This window comes from Salmo salar, chromosome 01, assembly GCF_965601325.2.
Source record: "Salmo salar chromosome 01, fSalSal1, whole genome shotgun sequence".
Taxonomy (NCBI): Eukaryota; Metazoa; Chordata; class Actinopteri; order Salmoniformes; family Salmonidae; genus Salmo; species Salmo salar.
The window spans coordinates 57368335-57378905 of record NC_138291.1 but is presented as its reverse complement, the minus strand read 5'-3'; the positions used below and the strand labels follow the sequence as shown (position 1 = coordinate 57378905).

Sequence of the window (10571 nt, the reverse complement as noted above, 5' to 3'; positions counted from 1 at the left end):
CATGACACCTCATGAATAAAGTGACTGTGCGTGCCTACATAATAAAACACTGATGAAATGACTCCTTTCATAACTGCATTTCAGACCAGAGATTAGTGGATAAAAACTGTCCCATGACTTTATTTCATGTGACTTTACATCATCGAAGTTGTGTATATTGCACTTTACGAACACATTAATGAATCACCAAACGCTAAACAGCAGATCGGACCACAAGCCCTCAAGTTACTGTCGGCTGATTTCACAGATCCTTTCTCCATCTGTCTTGCTCTCCTTCCTCCGCCTGCCTGCCGTGGAGTTATTGGTCCCTGGAGTCAGTTCTAGGCATTGCAGCGGTCATGATAGCAACACGTCCAGCCCGGTCGAGAGCAGAACTCAAGCCTAGCACAGCCCTTCTCCCCAGAACCTGTAGAGGAGACACAGAACTTAAAAAGATACAGTAGGATCTAGGATTTTATCAGAATATGCAGCAGGATCACGGCCTTAAAGGCCCAGTGCAATCAAAAATGTGATTTCCTCCTGTGTTATATATACTGCATATTTCCACACTGAGGTTGGAATAGTACTGTGATAATGACCTTTTAGTGTAAGAGCTGTTTGAAAAGACTGGCAGAAATTTCAGCCTGTTTTGGTTGGATGGCGTTTTGGAATGCCTGGTGTCATCACCAGGCAGTAAATTAGTTAATAGACCAATCCTCTCTGCCATTAACAGCTAGTTTTCAGTTTTCCCCTCCCAACTCAGACCACTCCCAGACAGTACTAGCAAAATTCTTGCTTGAGAAAGTGCTCTTTGGTAAGAAGCTATTTTTGTTTCTTTTTGACCATTTGAATCAATCGGTTAATTGTTACCCAGAAATAATTTGACATTGAGATAAAAACGGCTGCATTGGACCTTTTTAATCAGAAGATGTAGTAGGATCAAGGACTTTATTATCACGAACACAGTTTGATTCAATAAGACTTATTGTTAGGTTAAAGGTGCACTATGCAGAAATCGCTCCCCCGTTTCCTGGTTGCTAAAATTCTAATGGTTCGAGCTAATTTTAGTTTGTGACAAAACAAGCAAGTATAGTGTTGAGAATCATTGTACCATTCAAACTGCTGTGAAATATATTTTCCATAATCCCCCAAAAAGTATTTTCTTTCAGCTGTTTGAAGCTAGTGGAAAAAAACGAAAGTAAGTAAAAGACGCAAAAACGAAACTTAAGAACGGGAAGCATAGAAATAGCGCACAAAGAACATTTCTATATGATTTTGGTCGGGTCGGCCAAAAAGTTCCATATTGCAGCTTTAAATATTTTATCACTCATGTTTTCATATCCCCAATTCAATAACTCATTATTATGTCGCTGATTTTGTTTGATCAAAAGTCCATGCTAATTGGATGTTACCCTTTTGAAGGTCCAAATGTTGTATTTACTCTGTATTATGCAAGCCAATGGCATGATGGGCATATCTTACAGTTATTGTCATCAATTGATCAAAAGAGCCAGCCTTGGCTCTAACAAGCAATATTGCTCAGTCCTGGGCTGTTTCTGAAACGTCACTAGCTGTCAAATCCTTGCTTCCCCTGTCCTTGTTTCCTCAATTCCTTGCCTCCCTCTCAAAAACGCCAATGAGCTTATGGGAAAAAGAGATGAGGAATTGAGCAAACAAAGATGAAGGTTTGACAGCTAGTAACATTTTCAGACACAGCCCTGGTATTGCAGGGCCAAATGAAGGACTACGGTGGTGATACTCACTCCTGATGTAGCAGGCCTGCTGTGTTTTGCTTGAGCACTGTAGGAGCTGGTTCCTCAGCATCAGGAAGTCCTCACCGTAACACTCAATGTTGTAGTCCGCTATGGGAAGGGAGAGAGGTTCAGAGTTCTTTCTCATTAGTGAATACAGTATGTTTAGGCTCGTTCAAAGATCACAAGAGACATGGTTACATCACAACCTACATAAGGACTCGAATTTGATCTGAGAAAGTACTACAATCTCATGCCAGCACTGTTATGAATGATGCAGAGCAGGAATTCAGTAATGTGAGTGTGCATGCGCATGTCTGTACTTACATTTGTGTGTGCGAGCTGCTGTGTGTATGTGAGCTTTTGGGTCATGTGTTTGACCTCAAAATACCCAAGAAAGGAGATCTAAGGGAGTGTAAAAACTACCTCAGGATAATGTTGGTCAACACCAGTGAAAGTGTTCAATCACATCCTATATAAGTTCAGGAGTAAAAAAATGTCTTTAACAAGTCACATAATAAGTTGCATGGACTCACTCTGTGCGCAATAAGAGTTTAACATGATTTTTGAATGACTACCTCCTCTCTGTACCCCACATATACAATTATCTGTAAGATCCCTCAGTTGAGCAGTGAATTTGAAACACCGATTCAACCACAATGGTCAGGGAGGTTTTCCAATGCCTTGCAAAGAAGGGCACCTAAAATAATGTAGACATTGAATATCCCTTTGAGCATTGTGTTAAATAAAAGTTTAAATTCAACAAAAGAAGTCCTTAATTACACTTTGGATGGTGTATCAATATACTCAGTCACAACAAAGATACAGGCGTCCTTCCTAACTCAGTTGCCGGAGAGGAAGGAAACCACTCAGGGATTTCACCATGAGACCAATGGTTCCTGAGTGACGTATTACAGTTTTGACTTAAATCGTCTTAAAAATCTATGGCAAGACTTGAAAATGGCTGTCAAGCAATGATAAACAACCAACTTGACCAGAGTTTTAAGAATTCTTAAATGAATAATGCAAATAATGTACAATCCAGGTATGCAAAGATTTACTCAGAAAATCAAAAGGTATGAATACTTTCTGAAGGCACTGTAGGTCCGACAGGCATGCTTACCGGATCATTCAAGAAACAAACCCAAAAAACAACAGGCATGCAGTGAACCGGAAGATCTGGACTTTGCGGATGACCGTGCTCCACTGTCTCACAAACACAAAAAAATGCAGGACAAGGCTCGCCTCTTGCAAGCAACATCAGCTTAGATCGGACTTCAAATCAACATCAACCGATGAAGTATGTGAAAGCAGGATTCGGTAAAGCCAGAACAGCATAAAACCTAAACCAACGACTGAGATTTCTAATCAATGTGAAGGCCATCTTCCTTAACAGGTCTAAGACATGAAGAACCACCAGCAAGCAGCATGCTCTGTTAAAAATTACAAACATTCATCAGCCAATGTCTCAGAAGCTTACTTGGAATTCATTGGACATATACCATCAGAAACATCTGACTGTGGGAGAACACAAAACAAGTACCTATTGAAGCACAAACAAAGAGGAGGAAGTGGTGCTGGTTAGGCCACACTGGTTAGGCCACACTGGTTAGGCCACACTGGTTAGGCCACACTGGTTAGGCTACACTAAGAAGAAACGTGCATCACCAAACTAGACTCTTACCTTTAGCCCACAAGTTAAATGCAAGAGAGAAAGGCCCATGACCACTTTCATCTACACCTCCACCTGCATCTTCACAGAGCAAGAAATTAAGACTGAGCGACTGATATGGCAACAACAACTGGCAAAGGACAGAAGGGGTTGGAAGCAGTTCGGCAATGACCTATGTTCAGCAAGGAACTTAAAAGCACTAGCTAAGTGAAGTAAGTGTGACTTACCTGTGCACAGAGGGAGCAGCAGAAGCAGGACCAGGTAGGCTCTCATTGTTGGTCTCAGCAGAGGAGTTCTCTTAGCAATAGAGAAGTCTGAGGTTGAAAGTCTATGACAGGTTGAGTGCACCTCTGCTTTTATACTGTGTCGTGTGCTCAGACAGGAACACATACACCCACGCAGTCACATGCACTCAAACAGATGCGGCGTACACACATTGTATGTCAAGGGTTGGATAAGGGGGGTGGATTTCAGGATTAAAGAATGGTGTCTAAAATGTGTTCCATGTAAGGACATGGTATCTTATTTCATCACATGACTGTTGCATTATCCGTTGGAGGCTTGGAGCACTATTATAAGACTTCACCGCTGTTGGTTGGCCTAGCTCATTGTCGACAAGCAACACTTTATTAATAACTTTCATGAATTAACATTAAGTACGTATAGATCATGAATATAACTATTTATAAATGTTGATAATACGTTGTAGGACATACTGTATGGATATTTGTAATACATTAGCAGATATGTTTCAGTAGAATTACCAGTGGTAATCTACGAAAATTCATCACCCACAGCATTAACTAAGGGGTGGCAGGTAGCCTAGTGGTTAAGAGTGTTGGGCCAGTAACCGAAAGGTCGCTGGTTCGAATCCCAGAGCCAGCAAGGTGAAAAAATCTGCCCGTTCTGCCCTTGAGCAAGGCAGTTAACCCCCAACAACAACTGCTCCCGGGGCACCTCTCTGATTGAGTGGTTGGGTTAAATGCGGAAGACACATTTCAGTTGAATGCATTCAGATGTGCAACTGAGTTGGTTTTCCCTTCCACTGACCCTTTGGTAGGGCATATCTTCAGCAGCTCAGTATTTTGACCACTGTCACTCACACACGGATAAAAATAGGGCAACAATGGCTCTTTAAATATGTCACTGAATGTATAGATTTTATGGGGTCATAGAAGGTCACCTCTCCCACGTCATAGTCCAGACACATGCTCCCCCTCCTGAGTGTCCTCTTCAGAGTGAGGCGGGTCCAGGGCATGGTACAGGCGCTGTACTGGCCCCCATCCCTCAGGGCCATGGAGCCAGAACCCATTTGAGAGAGAGAGCCATGGGGACGCCGTGTTGAGGTTCAGAGTCACTGGGGCTGGATGGAAACACAAACAGGTATGCTATACAATTTATATTTTAATGTGTGGTACTCGAAAACGTCTATTGATCCGGTCTAGTACTCACTGTATTTCACCTTCTCTCATATCTTGAACCTCAGGTTGCCCAGGTGTTGGGCCACGTCTATCAGTGCCCCTAATACAGGCTTTGAATCCTGCTGGGTACAATTGGCCCTGAAGCAATTATAACGTGGACATAAATAACCGTTCCTATAGCCGATACTGCGCCACCTTTTTTATACGTGAGGTGAGGTCCTCAGGACTAATCTAAAACCCACACAGGTTCTTTAAAAGGTTCTTTAAAAGTGGGGCATGAGAACAAACAGGCCAGGTATAACACAAACATATAATTTATTCACAAGGACTAGTAGAAAGCTTTGATGCATATTTAACCCCTTATTTTTGTTGGCACAAAACTACCTACATACTTCCATTCATTTGTATGGGTTACCTTCAGACGAGTCCCGTGACACTTGTGGGGAGAACACCATCGTGTTCATGAGAGTCATCTTTCCATATAGTGGTCATATTAGTTTGTAGGTCAAACCGTTCGGACGCTACAGACGTTTTCGGTATGTCTCATGGTCTGACAAACACCGCTATAGCTCGGCCGCCTTCCGCCACAGATGTGGAAGGTGGCCAACATAGGAAAAATAGCATCTCTAGCTTAAACGTTCTTCTTTTGCTCTATAAATGCCAATGCAGAATTCAACTGTCTCGTCTCCGCTGACCTCCTGAAATCCTTTCTTGCTGGACCATCTCTCGCTCTCTCTCATCGTTGCAGACCTCCAACCAGAATAGAAGAGCTGCTGTTTTGCTCGGCCTTCCACACTTCCTGAGGGAGGATCCATCCAACTTCATCAAGATCTGTCAGGTGTGTGTGTGTAACTACTATAAGTTATGAGTTCTCTGTTTAGGCACACACAGCCCTGATTTTTCCCTCTCATAAGTGAATAAGCTTTATATCAACATTGGTATATCATTTAGCTTATTCTAACATTACCATATGTATTGGAACTAATCCACTCAGGGCTATGTGTACATTAGTAATTGGTTATTTTTGTGTCACGCTGTAGCCCACTGATCCAGGAGAGCAGAACACAAAGGGGGTTGAACATCGGTGTACTAGTCAGGACTGAAGATGGTGGAGAAGATGCGTTTTTGATCAGAACGTAAGTGCTTCTCTCACCCTTTCCCTCTTCTTCTCACACACTCTCTCACACAGTCACTCTCTCGCACTAATAGGCACTATCTCTCTCATCCTCTCTCTCTCTCTCTCTGTCTTTCTCACTTCTAACCAGAATAGAAGAGCTGCTGTTTTACTCGGCCGTCCACACTTCCTGGCGCAGGATCCATCCAATTTATTCATGACCTGTCAAGTGTGTAATCTGTATCTGTTTCTCTCTCCCTATCACTCTCCCAGGCTCTCTCTCTAACCCTAACCCTCTATCTTTCATTCCATTTCTGTGTCTTTCTGTTATAATGTGATTATATGAATTAATTATATTTTGAAGTCAATCATGTTGCTTCGAGTCAAACTTGTGATTGATGGCATCAGGAGAGTCTGCCAGAGACTGTGGAAGAACTGCAGTCAATACTGAAGAGCAAGCTCGATTTGGAAGGTGACGTCGTACTTCAATTCGAAGATCCATTATTTGAAAATGAGCAACCCTGAAGGTAATGCTTAAGACACCACCTGACTCTGAGCTTTCAGACAGTGGCACGTTGGACACTGGCAGTATTTTGTCCTTATCAGACTCTCTCTCATCTTCCGACCGTGCACAGCAGTGGCCTGAGCCATGCATCTTCCGACCGTGCACAGCAGTGGCCTGAGCCATGCATCTTCCGACTGTGCACAGCAGTGGCCTGAGCCATGCATCTTCCGACCGTGCACAGCAGTGGCCTGAGCCATGCATCTTCCCCACCTTTAACTATGACTTTGAATTGAAGCTCAGACATGGAAATTAGGATTATGGAATGGATACCTTTTGCCAGTCTCCAAGAATATGAAGACAGAAATTCTTGACAAAGTAGCAGGTGTTATGTTTGACGTCAACCCATACCCATCACAAAAACAAGTAGAAGCTGTTGCCAAAGCTCTGGTGGAGAAACACCCATGCCTGAAAAAGTCAGGACCATTTATGAGGATGGTCTGCCTGGAAATTCAGCCTGAACTTCAATATGGGAACTATCGTCAGAAGTTGCACATAACAGGATGTCCTGAGCTTATGGTGAATTGTAACAAGAGGTCAAGGGTTGAGGGCAAAGACAAAAGAAAGTAAAAAATAAAAAATAAACAAGCGATCAGAGGTGAATTTCTTGCCAGATATTCCTCAAGCAAAAACAACAAACACTCTTGAAGAGGAGAGAAACAGTTTGCTAGAGAAAAAGAAAAAGCGGATGAGCTGCTGATGGGAAACACGTTTGCCCTACTGAGAAAGGACATCATTCAGGATGAGCCACTTGTATCTGATGTGAAAACCAGATGGCCAGCTTTGTTTACAGAGAGAAAGGTAGGCTAGTGTCCCCCTTTTCAAACTGCCTGCTGTGTTACAATCCCTTCCCAACAATTTGTACAGTTTGTTGCATATATAGTATGATAACTATTTCTTCATATTTTGCTCTATAAGTGTCAATGCAGAATTCAACTGCCTTGTCTCCGCTGACCTCAATAAATCCTTCCTTGCTGTACATGCCCAGATTTCCTGGAGTTGTACAGAGCACAGGCTCCAACAAAGGCCGAACTTCATAGTCTTATACGTTCTCTTGATCAGAACGTAAGTGTGTCTCTACCCCAACCCCTCTCTCTCTCGCTCTCTCACACTCTATCTCTCTCGCTAATACACACACACACTTTCTTTCTCTCTCATGCTGTCTCTCTCACTAACACCCTCTCTCTCACTAACACCCACTCTCTCACTAACACCCTCTCTCTCATCATTGCAGAACTCCAACCAGAATAGAAGAGCTGCTGTTTTGCTTGGCCTTCCACACTTCCTGAGGGAGGATCCATCCAACTTCATCAAGATCTGTCAGGTTTTTGTGTAACTTCTATAAGTCCTTGGTTTTCTCTTTGGGCACACACAGCCCTGATTTTGCAATCTCATACTCCTTGCTTGCTGTCCAATACATAAGGTAATTCATAAGTTAATAAGCTTCATTTCCACATTGGTAAGTCATTTAGCGTATTCTAACAACACTATAAGTGTTGTGACTAATCTACTCAGGGCTATGTGTACACTAGTAATTGGTTATTTTGTGTTGTCCTGTAGCCCACTGATTCAGAAGAGCAGACCACAAAGGGGGTGAACATCAGAATACTAATTGTGACTGAAAATGGTGGAGAAGATGCATTCTTCAAGGAAATCATCTACGTTGTAGTGACCTTAGAAGAGCATATCGTCCTCCATGAGCTGCGGGTCGTCCCCAACGCCTTTGCCGTTATGATGGGTCTTCTCTATGCCCTATACCATAAAGTATACCTTCAGATGCCATCATGAGCCTCGGTATAGACAGCTGCTCTGCAAGGGTTCATGGCCTGTGGAACAAGTTGTGCAAGTGTACTGTCTTTGGGATAGGGGGCGGTATTTTCACGTCCGGATGAAAAGCATGCCGAAAGTAAACTGCCTGCTACTCAGGCCCAGAAGCTAGGATATGCATATAACTGGTAGATTTGGATAGAAAGCACTCTAAAGTTTCTAAAACTGTTAAAATAATGTCTGTGAGTATAACAGAACTTATTTGGCAGGCGAAATCCCGTGGACAAACCATCCGGAACTCGCTCCACATTCATTTTATCCGTTATTGAACACATTTTATCCGTTATTGATTATTTACATTTTAGGATACCTAAGGATGGATTAGGAAAGTTGTTTGAAATGTTTGGACAAAGTTTACAGGTAACTTATTAGACAATTTGTCGTCATGTTGGGCGAGTTGGAACCGGTGTTTTTCTGAATCAAACGCGCCAAATAAATGGACATTTTGGGGATATAAGAAAGGAGTTTATCGAACAAAAGGACCATTTGTGATGTTTCTGGGACATATTGGAGTGCCAACAGAAGAAGATCTTCAAAGGTAAGGCATGAACTATATCGTTATTTCTGACTTTCGTGTCGCACCTGCTTGGTTGAAATATGATTTTCATGTGTTTGTATGGTGGGGTGCTGTCCTCAGATAATCGCATGGTTTGCTTTCGCCGTAAAGCCTTTTTGAAATCTGACATGGTGGCTGGATTAACCATTATTTTGACATATTGCATGTGTATTTTCAAGAATGTTAAATATTTCTAATAATTTAATTTGAATTTCGCGCTCTGCAATTTCACCGGATGTTCCGCTAGCGGAACGTCTAGCCATAACAAGGACTCCTTATTGAACAGAAAGACTATAGTTACACACACCTGACAGATATTGATGTAGTTGAATGGATCCTAAAAACGGACTAATCGTTTTTTGACCATCCACAGCATTATGGAGCATTATGGAGAACTTCACTGCATGTTTAAACTGAGCGCATTCTTGTTCATACTCCTTATTTTGAAAATGGTTAGAGTTCCAAAAGTGCAAACGCTATCAACAATCTTTTTACAAGCTAAGTTGAGTCTGTTGTGTCAACGTTGGTTTGGTGTTTGTAGCTGTAACGGTCAAAGAGCATTGGCATATCCAAATATCACCCATTGAAATTGAACTTTTGTGGAAATGTATTTATAGTTTTCTATTTTTTGCTTTTATGCTAACTTAAAAACGGTTTCAGTTCAAAAACTATACATTATATTGTATGTGGACACCCCTTCAACTTAGTGGATTCGGCTATTTCAGCCACACCCGTTACTGACAGCTGTATAAAATCGAGCATACAGCCATGCAATCTCCATAGACAAACATTGGCAGTAGAATGGCCTTACTGAAGATCTCAGTGACTTTCAATGTGGCACCGTCATAGCATGCCACCTTTCCAACAACTCAGTTCGTCAAATCTCTGCCCTGCTAGAGCAGCCCTGGGCAACTGTAAGTGCTGTTATTGTGAAGCGGAAATGTCTAGGAGCAAGAACGGCTCAGCCGCAAAGTGGTAGGCCACGTAAGCTCACAGAATGGGACTGCAGAGTGCTGAAGCGCATAATGCGTAAAAATTGTCTGTCCTTGGTTGCAACACTCACGACCGAGTTCCTAACTGTCCCTGGAAGAAACGTCAGCACAATAACTGTTCATTGGGAGCTTCATGAAATGGGTTTCCATGGCCGAGCAGCCACACACAAGGTCCCCGATTTGGTGGAGGAATAATGGTCTGGGGCTGTTTTTCATGGTTCGGGCTAGGCCCCTTGTTAAGGGAAATCTTAACGCTACAGCATACAATGACATTCTAGACAATTCTGTGCTTCCAACTTTTTGGCAATTGTTTGGGGAAGGCCCTTTCCTGTTTCAGCATGACAATGCCCCTGTGCACAAAGCGAGGTCAATACAGAAATGGCTTGTCGAGATCGGTGTGGAAAAACTTGACTGGCCTGCACAGAGCCCTGACCTCAACCCCATGGAACACCTTTGGATGAATTGCTGACCTCACTAAAGCTCTTATTCCAACATCTAGTGGAAAGCCTTCCAAGAAGAGTGGAGGCTGTTTTTGCAGCAAAAGGGGGACCAACTCCATATTAATGCCCATGATTTTGAAATTAGATGTTCGACGAGCAGGTGTCCACATACTTTTGGTCATGTAATGCAGTATCAAAAAGGTCTATACCAGCACACTATTCCAGACCGTACTGTTTAATCAGAACAGACCGATTTT

General features: G+C 42.6%; 1 long non-coding RNA gene across 2 annotated transcripts; it reads right to left on the bottom strand.

Moving 5' to 3' along the window:
* Nucleotides 1-92: 92 nt before the first annotated feature.
* Nucleotides 93-3788, bottom strand: LOC106605369 (uncharacterized). Of its 2 annotated transcripts, XR_014392343.1 has the most exons (4): nucleotides 3630-3788; nucleotides 3415-3483; nucleotides 1743-1841; nucleotides 93-406 (listed from the first exon to the last, which is right to left on the bottom strand). It is a non-coding gene; the product is annotated as an uncharacterized LOC106605369 (long non-coding RNA). The 2 variants fall into 2 exon arrangements; XR_014392344.1 differs by lacking the exon at nucleotides 3415-3483 and having other exon boundaries at nucleotides 3630-3778.
* Nucleotides 3789-10571: the final 6783 nt, after the last annotated feature.